Genomic DNA, 24296 nt, shown 5'->3' with positions numbered 1-24296 from the left:
GGATAAGGTCAACCCCTGGTTTGTCGATGAACCAAATTGCTTGGTCACGGCCAAGCTTAGGGATCATAGAATCATAGAGTTGGAAGAGACCGCAAGGGCCATCCAGTCCAACCCCTTGCCATGCAGGAACTCTCAGTCAAAGCATCCCCGACAGATAGCTATCCAGTCTCTGCTTTAAGACCTCCAAGGAGGGAGACTCCACTACATGCTGAGGGAGTGTGTTCCACTATCGAACAGCCCTTACTGTCAGGATGTTCTTCCTAATGTTGAGGTGGAATCTCTTTTCCTGTAGCTTGCATCCATTGCTCTGGGTCCTAGTCTCTGGAGCAGCAGAAGACAAGTCAGCTCCCTCCTCAATATGACATCCAAGTATTTAAACAGGGCTATCATATCACCTCTTAACCTTCTCTTCTCCAGGCTAAACATCCCCAGCTGCCTAAATCATTCCTCATAGGACATGGTTTCCAGACCTTTCACCATTTTTCAACATCCTTTTTGAATTGTGGTGCCCATAACTGGACACAATATTCCAGGTGGGGCCTGACCAGAGCGGAATAGAGTGGCACTATTACTTCTCTTGATCTAGACACTATACTTCTATTGATGCAGCCTAAAATCACATTGGCCTTGTTAGCTGCCACATTGCACTGTTGACTCATGTTCAACTTGTGGTCTGCTTGGACTCCCAAGATCCCTTTCACACGTAGTTCAGCCAGATGTCACCCATCCTATATCTGTGCATTTCATTTTTCTGCTCTAAGTGCAGTACCTTACATTTCTCCCTGTTGAAGTTCATTTTGTTAGCTGTGGCCCAACTTTCTAGTTCATTCAGGTCATTTGGAATTTTGATCCTGTCCTCTGAGGTGTTAGCTACTCCTCATAATTTGGTGTCATCTGCAAATTTGATAAGTATGCTCCCAATTTTATTATCCAAGTCATTGATAAAGATGTTGAATAGCACTGGGCCCAGGACAGAGCCCTGTGGGACTCCACTGGTCACTTCTCTCCAGGATGAAAAGGAGCCATTGTTGAGCATTTTTGGGTTCGGCCAGTCAACCAATTACAAATCCGTGTAACAGTTACTTTGTCTAGCCCACATTTCACTAGCTTGTTTGCAAGAATGTTATGGGGAACTCTGTCAAAAGCCTTACTGAAATGAAGATATACTATATCACAGCATTCCTTTCATCTAACAACCTGGTAATTTTATTAAAAAAAAATTAGATTTGACATAGGGGCAACGAAAACGCCCTCTCAAGACATGCAACCGATCGATGGCATGTTCACAGTTGAGCCCCTAATAACCGGGAGATGTTGAATCAATGTGGCCCCCGCAATGGCCACAACGCATGCCCTCAGCGCTCCCATGTCCTGAAGGACTCCTGATCCAGTGCTACACAGCCCTGAAAACCACCCACCAGATCCAGAACCTATGCAACTGCCCTCATAAAGTTGTGACACTACAGCACCCTGAACCGAGGGAGGGTGGGAGAGTCACGCAAGAATGGTGCCCGGGCAGGATGCCACGTGGCCTTATATAAGCCTAATTACCAATAAGGGGCTGGGAAAAGGAGGAGGCATCACCTACCCGGCCCCCTGAACCAATCAGCTGTGCCTGGGAAACTGTGGCAGCCAATCCTCCAAAACAGCCAATGCCAGGCCTGCCTGACCCCAGAAAGGCATGCTGGGAGCCCAAGTGGGCCTACCAGGCCCTGGCAGAAGCAGCCCCCCCCCCCCCCCCCGGCAGCAACTAGGCTGGCCCTGGTAAGTCGGGGCGGCCCCATTTCTCTACTGTATTGATACTGTGAATCACCCCTCTATCAATGTGACTTTGTTTTTTAAAAAAGTTAGAACATCAGTTTCATTGTACATATTTGAGTATAATGTTTAGTTTAGTCTTTATGTGAACTGAACAGTTCACTAAACAAACTGTTAAAAATGGAAAGGCCATTGTCTACTGTGAACCCAGAAAATAAAAAAGAGATTGTTTCCTCGCCCTCAGTCTAGTTTTACACCCACCTTCCTTTAATGGGGAACATTTCACTAGCAATGAGAGAAGCAATGAAAAATTTCTTAATGCCGGAGCAACAGTTTTCATGTTAGGATCCTAAAATTCATAATGAGAAATGTGTCTTCTGGAGATCACATTGGCGAGACCACAAATGGCTTGAGAGTACTTTTTTTTAAAAAAATAATAATAATAGACTGCACACAGACTGTGGGAAGACTCCCAGTAGAAAGAGAAAATGTATCTGATTCCTGCATCTTGGCAGCTGTATTCTGTGAATCTGTTACTCAAAGTGGTGGTCTGAGGACCAGTTCTGATCACTTAACCATTAACTGCTGATACCTGGCAAATTTTCAGAAATGAAATAAACAGTTGTAAGCAATATGTGCAAATACAATATTGGTCTCAGGCACATTGGTGGGGGAAAAAGGTATTTATGAAGAAATTCTACTGACATTTCATAACATGATCCACTGCACTAAGCCTAGCTATATGAGAGGTGTTCCTTTAGCACTTTATTTTTAAGTATTCCATTGTTTTTGCTCAGTTGATTCATCACATTTAGATCAAGTTTTTCCAACATACCCAAAGAGATGTACAGTGAAAAAAAATGTCTTAGAGTAATCCTTAATAAGGTATATTTGATAAAGCAGCAAGTGAGACAAAGTACCTTCGAATAATGTGTTTTATGTCATGACGGTACTTAATGCATCAGGTTGTATTAGTTTCCTGCTTCTGGGAACAACTTGCAGTCACAGTGATTTCAGGATTGGCAGCTGCCTGCTCTTGTATTCATGTCTTAAGGCCCCCTGGGGTAATTCTTAAAGCTACAAACTGTCTTTTGCAGTTTTAAAAAATCCCTCAAAGAATATCCAGTTACAGAGTGCTGTGCTGGGAGTACCTGGGGAAATAGTAAAAGGAAACACAGCTGAGAGCCACTGTGGTTTGACTTCACTCCAGATACTTTGAAAATATGTTGGCAAAAACAAGATTTTAAGTAAAACTGTTTCCTTTGGTAACATACCCAGAACTGCAGGTTTTACATTTTTGTACTTTATATGTATGGGCGAAAAGGGAAGAGGACTTGTATGAGAATGCCACACATATGGTATCGTGATAGTATTGTAGCTAAGGGAAACTGAGTAAGACCATGGCTACTGCAACAGTGGAATTAGTAGCAATACTGCTACCCAGGTTGTTCTGGTAATGTAATGGAGAAATTGAAGGGTCAAAGAGAAAACCTGTTCAGAATTGGTTGCTTATTTCTTATAGTTTTTTTTTAAAGCTTCTTCTGCTTCTAATCTAGTGCTAAAATGTAAATCATGGAAACATAGCTTTTGAGGATTGCTTTTCCCAGAATCCCCCAGCAGTTATGCTTTCAAACATTTTCCAACCTTAAATCCCCACTTGTTGTTAGATTACATCCCCCTACCTCTAATTTCCAACCAGCATGGTCAGCGATCAGAGAGGATGGAAATTATAGTCAAATAACATCTGGGAACTCAGTGTTGCTTAAAGCATAGTTTGCTTTTAATCTGCTTCAGCAGAGTGGCACCTCGGCACATGTATCCTTTAGAAATCTTTGAATATATTGGTCCTGTTGTGGGAACGATGAATGGAAATGAAATTGACTCTCATATATATTTTATGTTTAGAATTAATAGGAATGGCTCCTTCTGCCATGTTTTGTTTTTGTTTTTACAGGTGGAGCTCAGGAAATAGTGTGCAGCTTTTGGGAACCCTGTATCCATCCAGCACTTTTGAGATGGTGGTAGCAGGATACAGATACACCTCAGTTCACAAAATTGATGTGTTCCTTTTTTTTTAAAACTTTTTTAACAGTAAATTTGGTGTGAGAGAAATAACATGGAAAGAATAGTGATAGGCTTCTGTATCACGAAAAAGAAGAGAGTCATTCCACATGTAAACTTTCTGAAAACATTTTATCCAAATATGCATGTGTGAAATGAAACAGCCAGGTAAAGTAAACCTTCTGTAAGTAAAGAAAAACATCTTGAAACCTTAAGAAACTATTAAAGCCTTTTCCAAAATGCATGTGACGATTTTCCCTTCCCTCATTAGCCTCTAATTTTTCTGGTGATTTTCATTTTGACAGTTAAACCTGTGTTTCTTTAACACAATGAGTGGTAGCTGGTGAGGCAGGCTCATCTGCTTTGCCCTGTTTTTGGTGTCCATAAATGCTCTGTAAGGTATTCTGGAGGCAGCTGCTGCCATAGTGTTGCCAAAAAGTTGAAACTGACTTGAAGGCAGTTAACAACATCAACAACAACACTGAATAAGAGATCTGTCTATCACCAGTCCTGCTCAGGTCTTGCTGTCTATCTGTAATCCAGCCCTCCTCTTGTTCTGCTACCTTCTACTTTACCAAGCATTATTTTTTTTCTAGTAAGTCATGTCTTCTCATGATATGTTCAAAGTACAACAGTCTCAGATTAGTCATTTTAGCTTCTAGGGAGAGTTCAGGATTAATTTGCTCTTGAGGACTCTTTTATTTATCTGTTTAGCAGTCCATGGTATCCATAGAACTCCTTTCCAGCATCATATTTCAAATGAGTTGCTTTTCGTCCTATCAGCTTTCTTCACTGTCCAGCTTTCACAACCATATGTAGAAATGGGAAATATGATGGCATATAGACAATTCCAACTCTAGTATTACCTGATATATCTTTACACTTCAGGATCTTGTCTAGTTCCTTCATAGATGCCCTTCCAAGTCCTAGTCTTCTTTGGATTTCTTAACTGCAGTCCCCATTTTGATTGAACCAAGGTATGGAAAATCTTGAATTATCTCAGTGTCTTTATTGTCTGCTTTAAACTTAAGTAAATTACCTATGGTCATTATTTTTGTTCAGCTATAATACATCTTTGCACTTTCTCTTTTGGCTTTCTTCAGTAATCATTCCAAATCTTTGCTATTTTCTGCTAGTTGTATGGCATCATTTGCATATCTTTATGTTTATGTTCTTTCCTGTAATTTTAATGCTTCTTTCCTCTGAGTCTAATCCTGATTTACATATGATATGATCAGAATATAAAGAAGCAGGATGGCTTCCAATTGGCAGGAAGGTCAAGCAAGGCTGCAAGTTACTTGCAGCCTTGCCTGACCTTCCTACCAATTGGAAACCATTCCACTTCTTTGTATTCTGTCTTGATGGTAGCCTTTTGTCCTGAGTACAGGAAAATCAAATGTTGTGGCACATCTATTTCTTTAAGAGCGATCCATAGTTTTTCATGATCTGTAGAGTGGCCTTTACTTTATTGAGGCACTGGTAGCAGTGCCATTTCATAAGAAACTTGTAATGCATTCACAGTCAACCAAATGCTGTAAAGATGGTAGAAACCCCTTCTTAGATCTTCCCTAGCATAACAAACAATTGGTCAGAGAATGCTATGATACCTTCTCAATTCCAGAAGTTTCTATATTAGAAGTAATCTAGATCAATTTCAGTCTGCTTTCAGACCTGGTTATGGGACAGAAACTGCTTTGGGTGCTTGGATGAATGAACTACACAGGGAATTGGATAGGGGCAGTGTGTCCCTGTTGGTTCCTCCAACAGCTTTTGATACCATTGACCATGACATCCTTCTGAGTCACCTCTGTGAGATGGTACTTAGAGGTACTGTTCTACAGTGGCTCTGTTATTTTATTTTTATTTTTTTGCAGGGTGGGGGGTGATTTCAGGTCTAATCTACATTACATAATGCAGTTTGGCACTGCTTTAACTGTCATGGTAACCTGGGACTTGTAGTTTGTTGTGGCAACAGAGCTCTCTGACAGAGAAAGCTAAATATTTTGCTAAAACTACGAATCAAAGAATTCCATAGCATCGGACCGTAGCAGTTAAAGCAGTGTCAAAGTGCATTAATTCTGCAATGCAAATTAAACTCAATCTGGTGATGTTGCGGGGTTCTGCTTGACTCCCTGGCAACTGTCCTGTGGAGTCCCTTAAGGTTCTGTCCTGTTCCCTATGCTATTTAATATCTATATGAAAACTCTGGGTGACATTGTTCAGAGTTTCAAAATCAGGGTCACCAGTATGCTGATTTTATCCAGGTCTATCACTCCTTTCCGCATAATTTCAAGGAAGCTGTTCCTATGGTTCCTGGCAGCTGTAACAGATTGGATGAGGGCAAACAAATTGAAGCTTAATCCAGTCAAGACAGAGGGACACCTGGTCAGTTGAAAAATAGATCTCAGAATAGGGATTCATCTTATTTTAGATGGGTTTACACTCGCAGTTTGGGGTACTCCTGCATCCATCATTGAACCAGTAGGCCCATGTCTCAGTAGTTACCTACAGTGCTTTTGCACAGTTAAAGCTAGTGCTCCAACTGTGCCTGTTCCTGGAGAAGTTGGATCTGACCATGGTGGTACATGTCTAGGATATCCTGTTTGGATTACTGCAATGTGCTCCATGTGGGGCTGAAATCAAAAAGTGCTCAGAAACTTTATTTCATCCAAAGAGTTGCAGCCAGGTTGTTAAGTGGAGTTGCCTACAGGGAGCACACAATTCCCTTGTTGCAACAGCTCCATTGTCTGCTGTTCTGTTTCTGGGCAAAATTCTAAGTGCTGGCTTTGACCTATAAAACACTATACTGCTTCAGTCCAGATTCTTTGAAGGACCATATCTCCCTTTGTGAGCCAATTAGAGCTCTGAGATTGTCCAGAGAGGCCCTTCTCACTGTCGCTCTTGGGCTTGCTTGGTGGGAACAAGGGACAGGGCCTTCTTGGTGGCTGCTTCCAGACTTTGCAACTTTCTACACAGAGAGGCAAGGATGGTCCCATCCTTGCTCTCCTTCAGTGGCATTTTTCATACTGATGAAGGCTGGGTTTTTAAATGCTGTGCAATTCAGATTTTAAGTGGGCTTTTGTGGGTTTTTTGGGCTATATGGCCATGTTCTAGAAGAATTTGTTCCTGTGCCTCAGAAACAAACTCTTCTAGAACATGTCCACATAGCCCGAAAAACTCACAAAAAACGAAAGATGCCGGCCATGAAAGTCTTCGATTTCACATTGGATATTAAAATTTGTATGGACATTTCACTATTTTAATCTTTAATGTTTTTAACTTTGTAAAGTGTTTAATGTTTTTTAAATGTTATATTTATACTTTTTAGTATTTTGTATTGTTTTTAATTTGTATAGTTTTAAATTTGCTATGAGCTGCCTTGATAATGGGAGGAATATAAATAAAATAAATAATAACTCTCACTAGTTGTTTGAAGCTAGTCTAGAGAGTGTCCTAAGTGTCAGACTGCTTATGTTCGATTTCCCTGCAATACAGTTGCCATGAGATGAATCACCCTGATGATATGCCAGATGATATACTGTATATACTCATGTATAAGTCTAGAAGTTTTAGTAAAAACATTGACCCCAAAAACCTAAGTCGACTTATCCATGGGTCAATGTAAATACTACACTTCAAATCTTATTTTAAAAAGAACCATCCCCTGGTGAAAGTCAAGAGTGCAATCTGTCTTGGAAGCATTGACCTCTCTCTGCTCTCTCTTCCATCCAGCTTTTAGTGTGAGCCAAAACAGTTATGCCCACCATAATTTTGTAGGTTCTTTGGCATTGTTTTCTTTGCTTTATCATTGAGATCCTTTGTTGCATGTCCCTAAGCTTTACCCTTGATGTATCCAAAGGTCATATTAAAATCCATATTAAAATCCAAAACTTGCCCTCGATTTATACATGAGGTCGACTTATAGTCAAGTATATATGGTACCAATCTCAAATCTGAATACTGAGATGAAGGAGCCTGGATGATCTCATCCCTCCTTATTTGTTCACAGGGTACATTGCAGTAGTTTTATCTATAGCTATCTGCACAATTTTGGTGATGAGATGAAAAGAGATACCACCTTAAGTTTAGGAAGCACTTCTTGACATTAAGAAGTTTCAACAATGGAACATGCTAGTTCAGAGTGTGGTGGAGTCTCCTTCTTTGGAGGTTTTTAAATAGAGGTTTGGCAACCATTTGTCGGGAGCACTTTGATTGTGTATTCCTGCATGGCAACGGTTTTGATGGCTCTTGAGATCGCTTCCAACTCCATGATTCTATGATTCAAACAGGCTGATTGCTGGAAACAGTGTTCGAGACAGCTTGTTGAAGACAAAAATCCCACGTCTGTTACTTTACTTGGAACTTGGTGACTTCAGGAGATGGCTTCTTATGACTGTCCTTCTACACATCCTACCTTCATTCTACTTGATTCTGGATAGACTCTCTCAGCTTCTTGACCATTTGACTGCTTTGATTCATGCCAACCACATTCTGCAAAGAGTTATTTACAAGACACTAATGAATTACCTTGCTAGTAACCAATTTGTGTAGTTCACAGAAATGGCAAAGAAGAACAGTTTGCTTATTTTTAACTGTGGTTCTTTGAGTAGCCATTTGTGAACCTGCTCTCCTCTTTTCTTTCTAGCATTTAGTGTTCTGCAGCCACAGGCACCAAGTGCTGGAAGAGGCAGACTATAGTATTTAGAGCAGGGATAGGCAACCTTTTTGAGCCAGGGGCCGGGTTGCTGTCCCTCAGACAACTGGGGGGCCGAAGCCAAAAAATAAATAATTAAATAATTTTGTAAAAAATTAAATAAATAAATAAACCGGGACAAATGTAGGACAAAAATTTCAAATGGAGGACACTTTTATTAAAAAAAATGGAGGGCACGCTAAAAAAATTGCTGATTTTAAAAAAAATGTTAATATAAATGCATGTTTCGGAGGCTTCTATAGACAATTGCCCCCCTTGCCCGCCTCCTCCTGATAGGCCAAAGGCCCCATGCCCTCACGCAACAGGCCAAAGGCTCCGGCGGCAATCGGCGGCAGGACCGGGCTGGGGCTGGTCCCAAGGCCTTGCCGGGTCGCATCCGGCCCGCGGGCCGCAGGTTGCCTACCCCTGATTTAGAGCCAGTTATGGGTGAGTCAAATTAGTCTGGGTTAAACACAGGTTGTCAAGGGAGTTTATAAGGTCTGAAGGAAAGTGCAGTAGCAAGGTTTCAGACATTCCAGAATTTGACTTGAGAATTCAGCAGTTATAATATCAAAGACAAAGACTTACACTATAAATCAGTCCACAGGTCCAAGACTCTAGATGAATCCATGTGCAGGAAGTGCACAAAAGCCAGGGAGAATGAACAGTTGCAAACAATAAAAACTTCCAGCAATTATTGTGGGATTTATATCCACCTGACTTAGAGGTGCTTAATTGTTCAGCATTTCTTATTTAAGAGTTGCTGGATATTCTGCAAATGTTCTTTGTCATGATGGCATTCCACAAACAATGGCAGTGTCTTTTTTTGTCCTGCAAGTCCAGCTGAGTTTGGGGGGGAACCACCCTGCTGAACTTCATCAGCTGCATGGCCACTAGCTGTTCAGATTGGTGGTGGGGGAAAAGGCACCATCTGGAGTTAGAAGCCCATTTCTAAGTCTTTTCATCCAATTCTTGCACTCTTGTCAGGAGAGTTATGTTGAGAGTAGGAAGGGAAAGTTACTATAAAAAAGATATTCAAATGGAGAATATTCTGGGAGGGGTTCTGCAAAAGTGTTAGATTCTCACATCTCTGATTTCAAAGATGACCTCTAGAAGAGCCACAGTTGTAGGTAAGCAATTATTCTTTCTCCACTGTGTTCATTGTTTCATTTTAAGGTGCAAAAATCAGAAGTTGGGATTAACACTTTGGGTCAAGGGATGTAGCTTCTGGATATCTAGAACACAGAAAATCATTACTGAATCAGTTCCAAAGACATGTCGTATCCTGTCCAGTATCCCTTTTCCAGTCAAAAGGCTCTAGAAAGCCCACAATAGTATGTTGAGATTTTGAAGATTTTCACACTGGCATTTACCATGGGATAAGGCAGTATACAATTACAAGAAAAAAACATAGTAGGCCTAAAGATTATGCGCTACCTCACATTCTTCTCAGGCATGGCTTCAAGAAGGACAAATGTTTTCATCTCACTTTTAGATTAATCTCAATTTAGTATGTCACCTGGACACTGTAGATATTGTGAAGTTGAAGGCTTTCATGGCCAGCATCCATAGTTTTTTGTGGGTTTTTCGGGCTATGTGGCCATGTTCTAGAAGAGTTTATTCCTGACATTTCGCCAGCATCTTCAGAAGATGCCAGCCACAGATGTTGACAAAACATCATGAATAAACTCTTCTAGAACATGGCCACATAGCCCAAAAAACCCACAGAAACCTGTAGATATTAATTGTTGTTTTCTGTTTGCGAGGCACAGTTGCTCGTGGGGTACACTGTAGCAAAAAGAGCTCATAGGATGCAGAAATGGCACAACTTTAACTGTCATGGCTTAGTGTTATGGACATCTGGGAACTGTAGTTTTGTGAGACATTTAGCCTTCTTGGTCAGAGAGCTCTGGTGCCACAGCAAACTACAATTCCCAGAATTCCATAGCATTGAGCCCTGGCAGTTAAAGCAGTGTCAAACTGGATTATTTCTGCAGTGCAGTTGCAATTATAGTGAACAATATGCTCCGACAGCACTAAGGACTAGAATGAAATCTTTTATGCTCTGACAGCCAGAGCACCTTTTGAGATTCTGCCCACCTACGAAAAAGGGAAGAATTTTAAAGAGATAAAACTCTTATTGAACCTTTAGCACTCTCTTTGCAAGAATCTATGAATTAGTACATTTGCCCTGGGGACTGTGAGTCTCTTGGAAGCTGTTATTGTTGGACCTGAGCTCAAGGACTATTGTCTCTGTCCTTTTAAAAATAATTCTAAAAACATTATTTGTAGAAAGGATTTTCAACAAACAGCAAAAAATTAATACTGTATATTGTTAATTTAATACATACACACATACATATATACAATAAACATCTATAACCAACTTAACAATGCCTGCTGTGCTGACAGCAGAGTGTTAATACTTACTCTATATTGATATTAAAGAAGGCTCCTCACTGTCAAAATGGTGGGGTTTTATGTAGCATCAAATCGGGATAGGATATTTATTTATTTAACATCCTGCCTTTTCACTGCTATAGGGACTCGAGGCAGGTTCAAACCTTCAAAAATAGTGATTGAGAATCATCTCAATGCAGATTGGCATTATAACCAGCTATACTAACAGGCTCACTGTGAGTGTCAATGGTTGAATCAATCCAACAGTAAAGACAAGGAAATAATGTCAAAATTGTAGGGTTTTTTTTTAAAAGTAAATAGCAAACTAGATGATGGTGGCTTGCTGCAAGTCATTGCCAGGCTCTCAAAGCAACTTAGCACCCCTGCCCATCTAGATCTGCATTGTTTAACTTTTTTTTATATCGCAGGTGAGATTGTTCTTTTAAATTCTCTTCTTCCAGTTCTCTAGGGATGGAGGCACCCATTGCTTCACATATATTGGTCACCTGTGATTTGGAGGGCACAATCATATTACTGTCATGCATGACAACAAGTTAACATGGCTAGCTCCACTCAGTGGCATCTCTAGTGTTGGTGTCACCCAGTGCGGATGCCTGGCACTGTTGCAGCAGTCTACCAGCCATCCAAATGCCCACCCGGGACTGTTGGTGTGTGTGTGGCTGAGCAAGTGAGGCACTGGGAAAGGGGAATGGTGCCCGCATGTTTGCCCCTCCTTCCCCAGTGCCTTGACTGGCTTGGGCAAGCAAGCCAAGGCACTGGGGAAGATATGAGGGCTGCCTGCCCAGGGAAGCCAAAGCACTGGAGAAGACATGAAGGGTGAGCTCAAGCCAGTGAGCCAAGGGGAAGGAGGGGCAAGAGCACAGGGACTCTTCTCTCATTCCTTGTTGTCTTGGCTTGCTCATTCCAGAGTGCCAGGGTAGCAGGGAAGGATGGAGTGGTCTGCAATCATCCCTCTTTCTTCACTTCCTTGGCTCCCTCAAGAGCCATGGCAGCAGAGAAGTGGTAGCAGCACTGCACATCAGCTGTGTCACCCCTCCTCTGAGGTGTAACCTGGTGTGGTCTGAACCCCATGCAGTCCCCTAGTGATGCCATTGGCTCCACTTATACTTTATGCCTGCTTTTTACAATAGCTCAATGAAAGAGTAAAAGCCATGGCTCTTTTTCACTGTTTCAGGGGCCAGATCTAGAAATAGTACTTCTTGTGTCCTTTATATTCTAAGTTTTGAACAGCAAAACACTTCTATAAGGGGGAGATGTGAGAATCTGCAAATTATATCTCCCAGGAATTTAGTTTATCTCAGATTAATACCCTATGAATGGTGGACACATTGACTGTTCCCTCTGAACAAATCTTACCAAGAAAACCCAGCGATAGGTTCACCTTAGGGTTGCTATAAGTCAAAAATTACTTTAGAATAACAACCCAAAACCATTTGTTGCATCTTAGATTCAGGGAACAGGTTGTCTGGTATAATTTTCATATTCAGTTCATAATCTGCACAATGGAGGCTTCCATTCTTTCCCCCAATACAGACTTCTAAAGAATATGACTTTGCTTTTGCAATCAAGTGACTATTTAGGAGGCCTTTTAAGTATTCCTTTACTTCTTTATATAATGGGCATGGGATTGAAAGGTATGTCTTCTGTACTGGCTGTTATTTATGCACATTTGAGTGCATTGTAGTTTTGGGATTTTCTGCAGGTCTCTCTCATCTCTGGCAAATTGTTCAGATTCCTCACGCAACATCTGTTGGACTTTTCCTTCTGTTATCCTGTGATTTATAGCTAGTTCATGTAAATCTGTATTATCTTTACAGTTCTGCTGGTGTGATTAAGGATCTATAGACTTAATGTTGTTAGCTCCTGAATTTGAAATGCACTTTTTAATGATGAAACAGATTAGTTTTAGGCAAACATTGGGCATATGATATAGAAAATTCTTCTTTCAGGCATATGACGAAGTGGTTTCCTTTTAGTTGGAAGTTATGATTCATATTAGTTTTGTCCTAGAAAAATCTTCCACATTTGCAGACACTCATGTAAAGCTCAATTACATTCCTACAATGTGGAATGTAACAGAAAGACAGTGTAAATAGATTTTGTGAAGTGTTACATTTACAAAGAGATTTACATCTGAAGACCAGAAAGATAAAAACTCACCGTCTATCACTTTTTACTGCTCCATCTGCAACTAAATGTGCATATTACATTAGTTGTTTCCAGCTTGTCTTTACAGTCCATCTACATTTTCATGCATGTTGTGTAGTTATTGCCTTGGATAGTTTTTTGGACAAACAGAATACTCACCTTAATCTGTATGGTTTGTATGTGCTAGTACATTGTTGTGAACTTTTTCTTTTTATTTCTTTTTTTCCTTTCTGGAAACGTGTAAGTGAAAAAAATATATCTGTGATTAAAAAAGAATTAAGAACAGGAACTCCCCATTCTATAATTCATTGTTGAAGGGCTCCCTTGACATTATCTGACCCCTCATATTTGGGAAGGCAAAGAGAGGGTATCCTGTGTTATCTTTGATCACTGACTGGAGGTAATAGTAGGTTCCCCATATCATCCTGCTCACCTTTACAATTGAAATTTTGAGCAGAACAGAGTGGAATCTCTCTGTTATCTTTTATCAGTAATAGGCAATAACAGGGGAGCTCCTCCCACTACCAACTGGTCATGCACATCATGGACTCTCCCTTATTATCTCAAATCGGTGATCGTAGATTATTTTACTGTACATTTTCTTTATTCAAGAGAATGAGGCTTTGTGGAGTGCATTTGTAAAGTGGAGATTCCCCTTCCCAACCTAAAACATTGCCTTGATAAATTATTGCTGGTGAAAATTGATCCTAATGCTGACTGAGTGGAGAGTGATGTGCTTCATTGCTGAAGCAAAATGAAGAGATCCAAGCAGAGGCAAACTGAACTATGAAGTAATAGGACTATCCCATCCATAGAACCTGATGGGGTGTTTCCATTTGTCTTTAAGTCCTAGAAAACAGATTCCCATTTAGTTAGACTCACCTGAGGCTTGGAATCCAACCTGGCAAATGATTTTTTTTAAAAAAAGTAATAAACATTAAGCATATTTATGTCATAGCATTAAGCTTAGTCAGATTCGAACCTTCCTGTATTGTCGTATAAGAGACATCTTGTTTGCTTTTATTTACTTTCTCAGTAGTAAATGCATTTTGGTTAACCACAATGGCAAACTTAGTCAAGGCATTTATGTCAACAAATCCTTCTTCTCAACAAAGTAACATTCTTAGTTTCTAGGGCAGCAGACTGGACTCTAAGTAATAAGGTGTTTATAAGTCATGCTGTAAATCTGGGGTTATAAACATGTCTACTTTTCTATTAAACCTGCTGCTGTGTTTGAGGCACAATAAGCTCTCTTTTAAATTTTATGGTGGCAAGCATGTTGGCTTTCCAGTTCTGATTGCTGTTGATTTAGCAGTTGCCAAATCCTCCTGCCAGGCTCTTGACCTAAGTCAAGCTCCCTGGTGATGTCATAAGGTATCTTAGAATTTAATAATAGATAGTACCTGCTGGGAGCCAGTAAGAGGTTCTCACGTTTCCCCATTTACCAGTTTCCCTTCCCCCCAGTCCTTTTGTTGTAGGATGTTTTCGAAATAATATTAAGAAATGGGTACATTTTTCATTGCTGACTTCTAATTAGTCATTTTCCAAAGTAAATATATGCCGTGCAACAAAAGTTCAAATCTGGAAAAGTTTTATGGGCACATTCCTTTAAATTCTCTATTTTCACACATCCCAAAAACTTTAGTAACAGTGGAACAGTTCCTGGAAACTTACTCACCCCCTAATTCTTAATCTGCTTATTACTGCTCAGTGAGCAATCAACACTTACTAACATTATCCTTCCATGGATGACAGTGAAAAGTGCACTTATAAAGGACTGTCCGAAGGGCAACACTGTATATGCTGTATATGTAGAGCTACAGGTTGGGTAACTTAAATGACAGTCCACAACTTAATTCATCAATGTCAGCACCTGCAAAACCAGCAGATAACAAAAACGCTGCCAAATATTTCTGGTATAATTTGTTTCTGAATTGCAGCTCATATTCACAAAGGTCCTTGAATGCAAAGTTTTTGGAGAAGTGTTTGGAAGGTATGAGGATGAAACAAGTTCTTCAATATTGCATGTATTTTCCCACTTAATGTACCTTAGAAGAATAGATGTATCTTCTGTGACACAAAGCTTCAAAAGTTAAGGGGTTTATATTTGATCACAACTCATTGTATGGTAGATTAGGAATAAGAAACTTCCTGCCCATGGGCCAAAGCCTCACCGTTCAACCCACCAAGGCCCAGACCAGTGGTATCATTGGGGGGGGGGGTATAGAGGTTGTGGACTGCACTGAGTGACATCTAGAACAGAGCTGACACATGATTGTTCCCTCCTTCCCCTTCGGTGCAGGAGAGGCACATATGCACTCTTCCCATCTGCTCCATCCCTAGGACCAGAGAAATAGGAGGGGTGCATGTGCACCCTTGCTGGCTGCTCCATCCCAGGGGAGGGAGCCTGGGGATGGAGGAGTGGTGGGGCAAATATGAGCCTTTCTGTCATGCACTGCCCTGGGCCTGATTTAGAGGCATAGTCAGAGGACTCAGACTCTGAAGACATGGAAGGGCTGAGACAGGGGCAGATCTGGGGCTGCCTGGATCAGCAGTCTCAGAGGAGGCTCAGGAAGCTGCAGAGGGAGAAACAGACTCTATGGACTCTAGGCTGCTAGGATCTGTGCAGAAAAGGCAGGTTAAGGAGTCTTTGGCGGGGTACAGACCGCCGCTTTGCAGCGGTCTGGCACCGCCGCCAGAAGGTCCGCGGGGGAGCCGGAGCCTTCAAACGGCCCGACTCCCGCGCGGACCGAAAAAAGAAGCTCCAAAATGGAGCTTCTTTTTGCGTCGCGTTTGCGACGTAGCGAGGCGCCAGGGGCGCGCTCGCTACGTCAGCAGCGGCGCGACGCGTCTGGACGCTGTGCGTCCGATGCGTAAAGATGGCGGCGCCCATGTAGAAGGGGCGCCGCCATCTTGTACGGACGGAGTCCGTACTAGACCATGGGGCGTCTAAAAGAGACGCCCCTTTTTTAAAATGGGACGTCCGGAGGACGTCCCAAAGGGCTGTTTAGAAAGCCCCTTGGATCAGCTGAGAGAAGCAGAGGATTTTTAAAAAGACCTCCAGCTGCAGAGATTGTTTGCAGCTGACAACCAGTCTTGCAGCCTTGTTGTTCCTGTGTTCCTTGTTCTTCGATTCATGACTGTGGTTATCTGACCTCTGGACTTGCCTTGTGACTACACTCTTGCCTGTGCCCTTTGCTGTGACTGACTGACTGGTATTGTGTGACCTTTGGACTGGACTCCTCTGCTGTGCTGCCCTCAGTAGTGGTAAGCAGGACACCTTCTTGCACTCGGTGACACCATAGTTAGTGATGCCACTGGCCCAGACTCCTTTGCAAAGCCCCCGTTAGGGGAGCTAACTCCCAAGAACCATTTCTTCAAGGCAGTTCTAAAGAAAGACAACTGAACAGTAGCAAAGAAGGAGTCATTGCAAGGGAGGAGTTTTACATTTTCCCTTCCTAGAATCCATATCCTCCTCCCTTTGTCACAGCAGTAATTGCTGATGGTTAGTGATGTTAAGCACTTTACATGACCAGCCTGATCAGCTTTGATACTGGCTATTAAGGAAGTCAAGCTACCTTTTTGTCAGGTACAGCTGCTGAGAGTTTGGTGAAATAGGGACAAAGCACTCTGTTTCAGAAAGAATAAATGTGTTTGAATAAGAAATATTGAGCATAGCTCCAATTTGAAAGTAGATAGTAGCTGGGCTTTTAAGTATGTAGCCTAGTTGTTTAAGGTATAACATTAAGAAAGATGTACTTACCATTTATAATTCAATTTATAAGTACTACATTTTCCTCATCCAAACTTTGCACCCCAGCCAAATGCCTGCATTCTCCCGACGTATAAGCTATGTCCTGTCCACTATGAATGCAGTGAAAGAAGCTGCTGTGCTTTAGCCAGGCCCTGGGGAGAACATGACTATTCTACTCATAAATCTGAGCTAAGATTTTGATTTGGTTAGAAAATGTTGGAAGCAAAGGGTTGCTTCTGTCCATTGCTTTACACCCTGTCTGCATTTGCTCTCTTTTCCATCTGATGCATCTTGCAGGAGGCATTTTGTTTAAGGGATCATAGAGTCATATGACAAATGTGTTGCTTCATTCAACGATGACCAAGTGGCATTGGTCCAGGTTACATAACCTGAAAGGGCAGCTGCAGTTGCAAAACTGACAAGGGAATGTGTCATAGGGAGGTTCTGAATATTTTAATATTATTTTTTTAAAAAGCAAATAAAGGAAGAGTTTATTTCAGTAAAATGTTCCTTTTTAAAATAACTTGATTATGTATACGTGTTGGATTAGGAAAAAATAGTACATGCCCAAACCCTTGAATGCCGTAAGCATAACATGAAACAAGCCAGTGACAGTTGTTCCGAAAAAGGCCCACAAGGTATGTAGGCCCACCCCTAATATGGTTAAGTATCCAAATTAAACTAATACCTCAATTATTACCAACTTATTCTTTTTTTTTCCCAATTGCCATTTCTGTTTGGGTAACATTGTCAGTGGAATTAAATATGTGGGTTATCAGCTAGCACAAACTGGAGACATTCCCTAGTCATTGTTTTTACATCTGAAAAAGAAATTCAGAACATCATAATGCAAATTAAAAGAAATTTGTCTCAACATCACCAATAAAAGAATTCCACACAGTGAATCAACTATTGAAGAGTGTCCTTGGCCCGTTACAAACGGGCCTTTGCGGTGCCCCCGTCATGTGCTAGGGGTTGGCTGAGGACCTAGCATCCATACCGGCCTCACCCCTAGCACGTGACGAGGGCGTAAAGATGGCGGTGCCCTATACACACGGGTGCCGCCATCTTTATGTGCTGGACGCTTAACATCCGCACGTCGCGCCCCAGATGTGACGCCGCGAGTGTGCGAGTAGCGCCTCGCGGTGTCCCATCCGGGGCGCATGGCGCTTCTTCTTTGCTGCGTCTGGGAACTGCATGGTTTGGCTGCTGTGGTTCCTGGAAGCAGCAACCGGCGGCGGTGGCAGAGCGCCGCTTTTCAGAGGTTTGTAACCTGCCCTTGTGTATCTTTCACCCAGAGACTGATTTCCCATTAATCAAGAGTATTTTCTATCTTAGAAAGTGCATCCAAGATTGCATGGGACAGAGAAGCTAGGAGCCACCGTCTCTAAAACTGTTAACTTCTTTTCTCTTACTTCTGAATAATTTTCTTCCTTTCAGACTCTCCTCCTCTTCCATCATAGCTTCTGCAATTTGTGTAATATGCTCTAGGAAAATGATGGAGCTGTGCATCTCAAACTCATAACTTTTTTAAAGCTCTCCAACTTCAGATTTCCATTAGTTGAAACTGGGATGCTTTTTCTCTGCCAAAAATGTCATAAATCTTCTATAAAGCTCCTTAAAGATCAACACATCCTAACTCATTGATCTCTTATCTTGAAATAGTCTTCTGGGCAATGCTTATAGCTGACTACTTAGCAGCTTTGCCAAAACGTACTTACAATAGCACTCAGAACTAATAACCACACCAAACAGGGAGATCATATTGGATCAGCCTCATCTGGCAATTTGTTCATGGTCAGGTTTCATAAAGAAGGGTCTGCTGTAGGGCAGGAGCCTGTTCTTCATCGGGAAAATCTGTAGTAGGTATTAATCAAGAAAAATTATAGGATCAAACTACAATAAGGCTGAATTTGTGCTGCAACTTAACTAGAATCTGCTTTTGTGGTAGAAATTAAAATGCTGGCAAGCCACAATCTCACTAGTACTCAGTGGTGTTATTACTACAGAATTATAAGGCTGCTGCCACACTGCAGAATTAATTCAGTTTGCCACTGCTTTAACTGTCATGGCTCTATCCTATGGAATCCTGGGATTTGTAGTTTGTTATGGCAGCAGAGCTTCTGACAGAGAAGGCTAAATATCTCACAAAATTACAAATTCCAGAACCATCTCAGTTAAAGCAATGTCAAACTGCAATAATTCTGCAGTGTAGATTGATCTCTAGCATACATTTTCTTGTAGCATTCAATACTTATGAAAAGCTTTCAGAAACTTTGGTTTGCAGAAAATACGTCTGTGAGACTTTTGACCTGGGATGTGGGAGATCATTTGCTCTGTTTTTTTAAGGAAAGGAACCTAATATGCACTGTCTTCATTAATATGCTGGTTTGATTAGAAGTGGTCTGTATGCTCTGAATTTTGAAGTGCAGTTTTCATTTTAAAAACTGGATGCAAAAGGTTAGGAAATTATTTAGGAAAACAAAAATACACGTGAAAGTAGGTGCAAAACTTAATGCAAGAATTCATAGAACAGGAACTGGATGGAATAGATACATGCAAAATGACAGGGGCTGCAAATGCACCAATTTATCCATCCCCAGTTCTTCTTTTTGAACTTTTGATATTGTATTTATAATTGCCTGATACAATACATAAAAAGCTCAACTTTTGGTGACCTGAAAATTAGGACTCAGTACAGTACTGAGTTTAATAGGCAGATTTAAACACTTGGAAACATTGCCTGGAGCAAACATTGTCTCCTGATTTATTATTAAAAAAGTAACAAAATTTGATATTTTGATACATCAAATGCTTCATTGATCTTATATAATATATCAGTTTCATCATGATTTCAATGACCTAAAGCCTTGTAAGCTAGTTGGATAATGGTGAGTTGGTCAAAGGAGAGGATACTATTTTCCAAAAATAAGGCTAATGTAATTTCATACATGCCAACTACAGAGGCAGAGGAATAATAAATTGAGAAATTTTATGATGGAGTGCAGGAAGAAATGGACAACACACCAAAACAGTACTTCATGTTAATCATAAGCTACTGGAATGCCAAAGTAGGATTCAGAACAGAATCAAAAACAGTAGGAAAATCTGCAAAAGAGCAACTTTTATGAGGTCAGCAATTATTTCATTGCAAATACCTTCATCATACAACCAGGGATGAGACTGTATGCCTGGACATCATGAGACGGCCAACACAAAAGCCAAATAGATTACATAATAGGTAACAGAAAATAGAGAAGCTCCATTCTTGCAGCAAAAACAAGACCATGTGCAGACTACAGCTCAGAGCATGAATTACTAATATCCAATATTAGAATAAAGCTAAAAAAGAACACCAAACCAATCATTTTACCAAAATATGATTTGAAGAACATTCCAACAGAATTCAAAGAAAATGTAAGAAACAGGTTTGCAGTATTAAGACTAATAGAATGGGACTCAGAAGAATTATGGTCTTCCGGTGGTAATGGCGGCGTGAAAAGTCTCCTCCAGGAAGGCTCCGGAGGACGCTTACGGCTCGCGGAGACGGGGGTAGACGGGGTGAGGTACCTCTACCCAGAAGAATTCCTCTGAAAAGAGGGAGGCAGAGGGGCTCGGCAGGAAACCCCAAATAAAAAGCGAAGCGTTTTCTATCCAGCAATTGGAAGCAGAGAAGCGCGCGGGGGCTTGAGCAGCCACGTCCGCGAGCAGAGGTGTCTCAAGCCGCGGCTTGAAGACAGAGGCACTGCCGCCACTTACACTAAACTGAAGGAATTTACTTACTCAAAGGGAAACCTATCTCAGAAGAAACTTTCCGCAGGAGGATCCAACCCTAAAGCTCGTGGTGCTGTAGTTGCGGTTGGGGAAGTATAACTAAGAAGCGGACCCCTCTGATTAAAAAACTGCAACCGAATACTGCTAGGATTGGACTTATTCTCCCTCGTCCTTCTTTATCCCTTATTGAACCCCCTCTTTCTCCCTTCCCTTTCGCTCTTCTATTTCTTCCCTTTTTGTCATCCCTCCCCTCTTTTCTCCCTTTTATTTTCTTTTTTTCACAGGTACTCTATGAGACCCCATACAAGCTAAGCATTTAAGTTGGAGGGAAAGGTGAAGAAGACAGATGTGGATGAGAGGAGGAGGAGGAGGAGAAATTACAGAGAGAGGCAACCCTGGGACCGAAAAGAAACTCTTTTTACTGAAGTAAAGTAAAGTAAGAAGAAATTTAGGGGAAATCTGTGACACCCTCTGGTTTCCTAACTTATACTTGGACAATAGTGAAAGGGAAAACCTCTGAAGGGAACTTTGGAAAGTGACTAAAGAACGAAGGGAAGGAGAACAAGAAAATGGCATCTAGGGCAGACTGCAGCGTCTGAAACTGTAAGCTCGAAATAGTGATTTGAGAAGACAGAGGAAAATCTAAACATACTATCCTCGCTTTCCCTCCTGAAAAGCTTTTTTTTTCCTCTGGACAATTTGTACTCCTAAGCAAAAATATCTGTTTCAATGAGCTGGCTTGTACGAATGTTTATCCTCTGGAGTTAATTTATTCTGCCTTTACTTATTGTTGCCTCTGGTGCAATATAGTAACCATTCTTGTGCGCAACACTTGTACTTTTTACTGCTAGACCTTTGAAGTGGTGTCTCATTTGATAATTTGTATTGCTAAACAAAAATAAGCTAAAATACTTAACTTAATGAATTGACTTGTATGAATGTCTAACCTGTAATTTCAGATTACTTTGTCTCTATTCATTTTGGCTTGGTGTAACAAAGAATCCGTTTTGGAGCTCTATACTTATACTTAGTAATTGTGTTAAATGTAACCTTAAGTTACAAATTGCTCTGAAGAAAGATAAATGTAAAGAATGTGATTGAAGGGTGGGGAGATAGGTAAAACTGTTGTGTAACAAACTTAGGTTTAACTGATCAGCCTTGCAATTCTCAGTTAAACCATAAGAAGCAAGTTACCATTTTAAACTGTTCTGATTATTTTGCATTTTTTTTAAACTAGTGTTCTTGACCTTCCTTCCCCCCCAGCCAAGTTAGTATTTTAGGACTCCCCTGCTCCTTGTTGATTCTTAAAGATTCAATAGAACTATATTTAAAGCCATTTGGCTTAAGAATTTGAACTCAACAAATTTAGAGAGTCATCTTAAAGAGACAACAAACGTAACGTTTGAACTCAACTTAATTGAGACTACTATATTAACTCGTTGATTAGTCCACCTGACTGATTTAAATTAACCTCCAAATTAAAAAAAAAGAGCCTTTTCTTTGCTCAGTGTTTAAACAACAAAATAATTAAATGTTCCAATTCAATTCATCATAACTATTGACCGTACAAACCAATTGTTGCTAATTATACAATAAGCTCTATATAAAACACTTACTTGATAACATTTATTTTGTGTTTAACATCAAAGCCAGTGATAAAACTTTATTTAACTCTCTGGGAAATTATATCTATCTTAACTACTACTACTGATTATTACCCCTCTTCTAATCATCAAAATGGCATCAGGAACAGGTAAAGCTCTAGCCTCAAGCCAGGGTTCACTAACAAACCATTGTAGACCATCGATTGAAAACCCATCCAAATCTATAGATTCATTTGAAATAATGATGGAAGAAATGAAGAGGCTGCAAGCAGAAACGAATGCGAACATATTCAAATCGGGAGATGTTAAAAGGGAATTGAAGATGGAAATATGTGAAATGAGAACATCTTTGGATAGACTAACTGAGGACATGAGTAAAGTTAATGGGAGACTGAAGAACTTAGAAACTCACACAGGAAAGATGGAAAAAAAGATAGCTGAGGTGAAAGATGAAATCCTAGAAGATCAAGAACAAATTCTTAGACTACAACTTAAACAAAGGGATAACTGTCTTAAGCTAAGAGGCCTGCTTGAAAAGCCTGACGAAAATCTTTATCTTGAACTTGCACCAATACTTGCAAAATTTGTTGAGGAACCTGAAGCCCAGTTCCCATGGGAGCTGGACCGTATTTACAGGATAAACTCCCACATTGCCAAACAAAAAAAATTACCCAGGGATGTGGTTGTTTATTTTGTGTGAAAGCAGACACGCGACCTCGTTCTGCAGCAAAGCTATAAGGCTAAACTTATAGTAGATGGTAAGGAAATCCTGATTTTAAAGGACATCCCCGGGAAGATCTTGAGCAGGAGGAAAGAGTACAACTTTCTAACCGATAATTTGAAGAAATATGGCATTTTGTTTAAGTGGGAAGAGATTGAAGGGGTGCAAATCTTCTGGAAGCAGAAGAAAATAAGAATCAACTCTGTGGAGAAAGCCAAAGATTTTCTTAAGGAATTCCAAAGAGACTTGGAAAAGGAGGGGGAAGAAAAAGGGGGAGGAGGGGAATAATAATGCAACAACTCACAATTGTAACATGGATACCTAAGTGGAAAATGCGTGTGAATCCTATCTCCCCATCCACCTAAATGTACTTATCGATACTTTAACTGTTTTTTTAATTGAATAGAAAGTGATTACACTGCCTGACAAACTTTAATATATCAATCAGAACATTGAATAATATATTAAGATTCTTTATTTACTGAATAATACCTGTTGAGCTTATCTTCTCTGTTTTTATTACGAAGTTTAAACTAATAAAATTTTGAACTTTTCCCTTTTACATTGTATTGATGTATTATTGCTGAGCAAATTTCAGTGTCACATTATAATCGGAAACAATGAAAATACTATCCTTGAACATTAAAGGCCTAAATTCACCTCAAAAAAGGAAAAAAGCATTTCTGTTTCTCGAAAGAAGTCAGTCAGATATTATTTGTTTACAAGAATCTCATATTAGAACCAAAGATGTGAGACTAATTAAAAATAAAAAACTAGGTAAAGAATACATATCTTCAATTAATCAAAGCAAGAGAGGAGTTATCTTATATATTAAAAACAATATTGAATCCAAAGAAATATTCAACGACAAAAATGGTCGTTACCTGGGAGTAGAAATCTATTGGAAGGGAAAGAGATGTCTCTTGTTAGGTGTATATGGCCCCAAGATAACAAAAATAATTGTTACAAAAAACTGCAAACAATATTAACAGAATCAGAATATGAGAATGTAATTATGATGGGAGATTTTAATGGAGTTATCCAACCTAATATAGACAGATCATCAGGCAGACCCATTAAAGATACGCAAGGAAAATTACCAAAAAGTTTTTTCGAGTTACTAGAAAATTGTAGTATGATTGAGGTCTGGAGACATCTATATCCGAAAGAGAAGTGTTTTACTTTCTTCTCGGACAGACACCAATCATTATCAAGATTAGACATGTTTGTTGTATCACAAAACTTATTGAAAGAGATCAAAAAAATGGAAACGCTTAACAGAACTATTTTGGACCACAACCCTATAATCTCAAATTTGAATGAAATTAATAGTATTAATAATTGGTGTCTAAATGAAGATTT

This window comes from Sceloporus occidentalis, unplaced genomic scaffold (assembly GCF_023333645.1).
Source record: "Sceloporus occidentalis isolate IW3139 unplaced genomic scaffold, rSceOcc1.0.p SCAF_1, whole genome shotgun sequence".
Classification (NCBI taxonomy): domain Eukaryota; kingdom Metazoa; phylum Chordata; class Lepidosauria; order Squamata; family Phrynosomatidae; genus Sceloporus; species Sceloporus occidentalis.
This window is presented reverse-complemented; position numbering follows the sequence as displayed.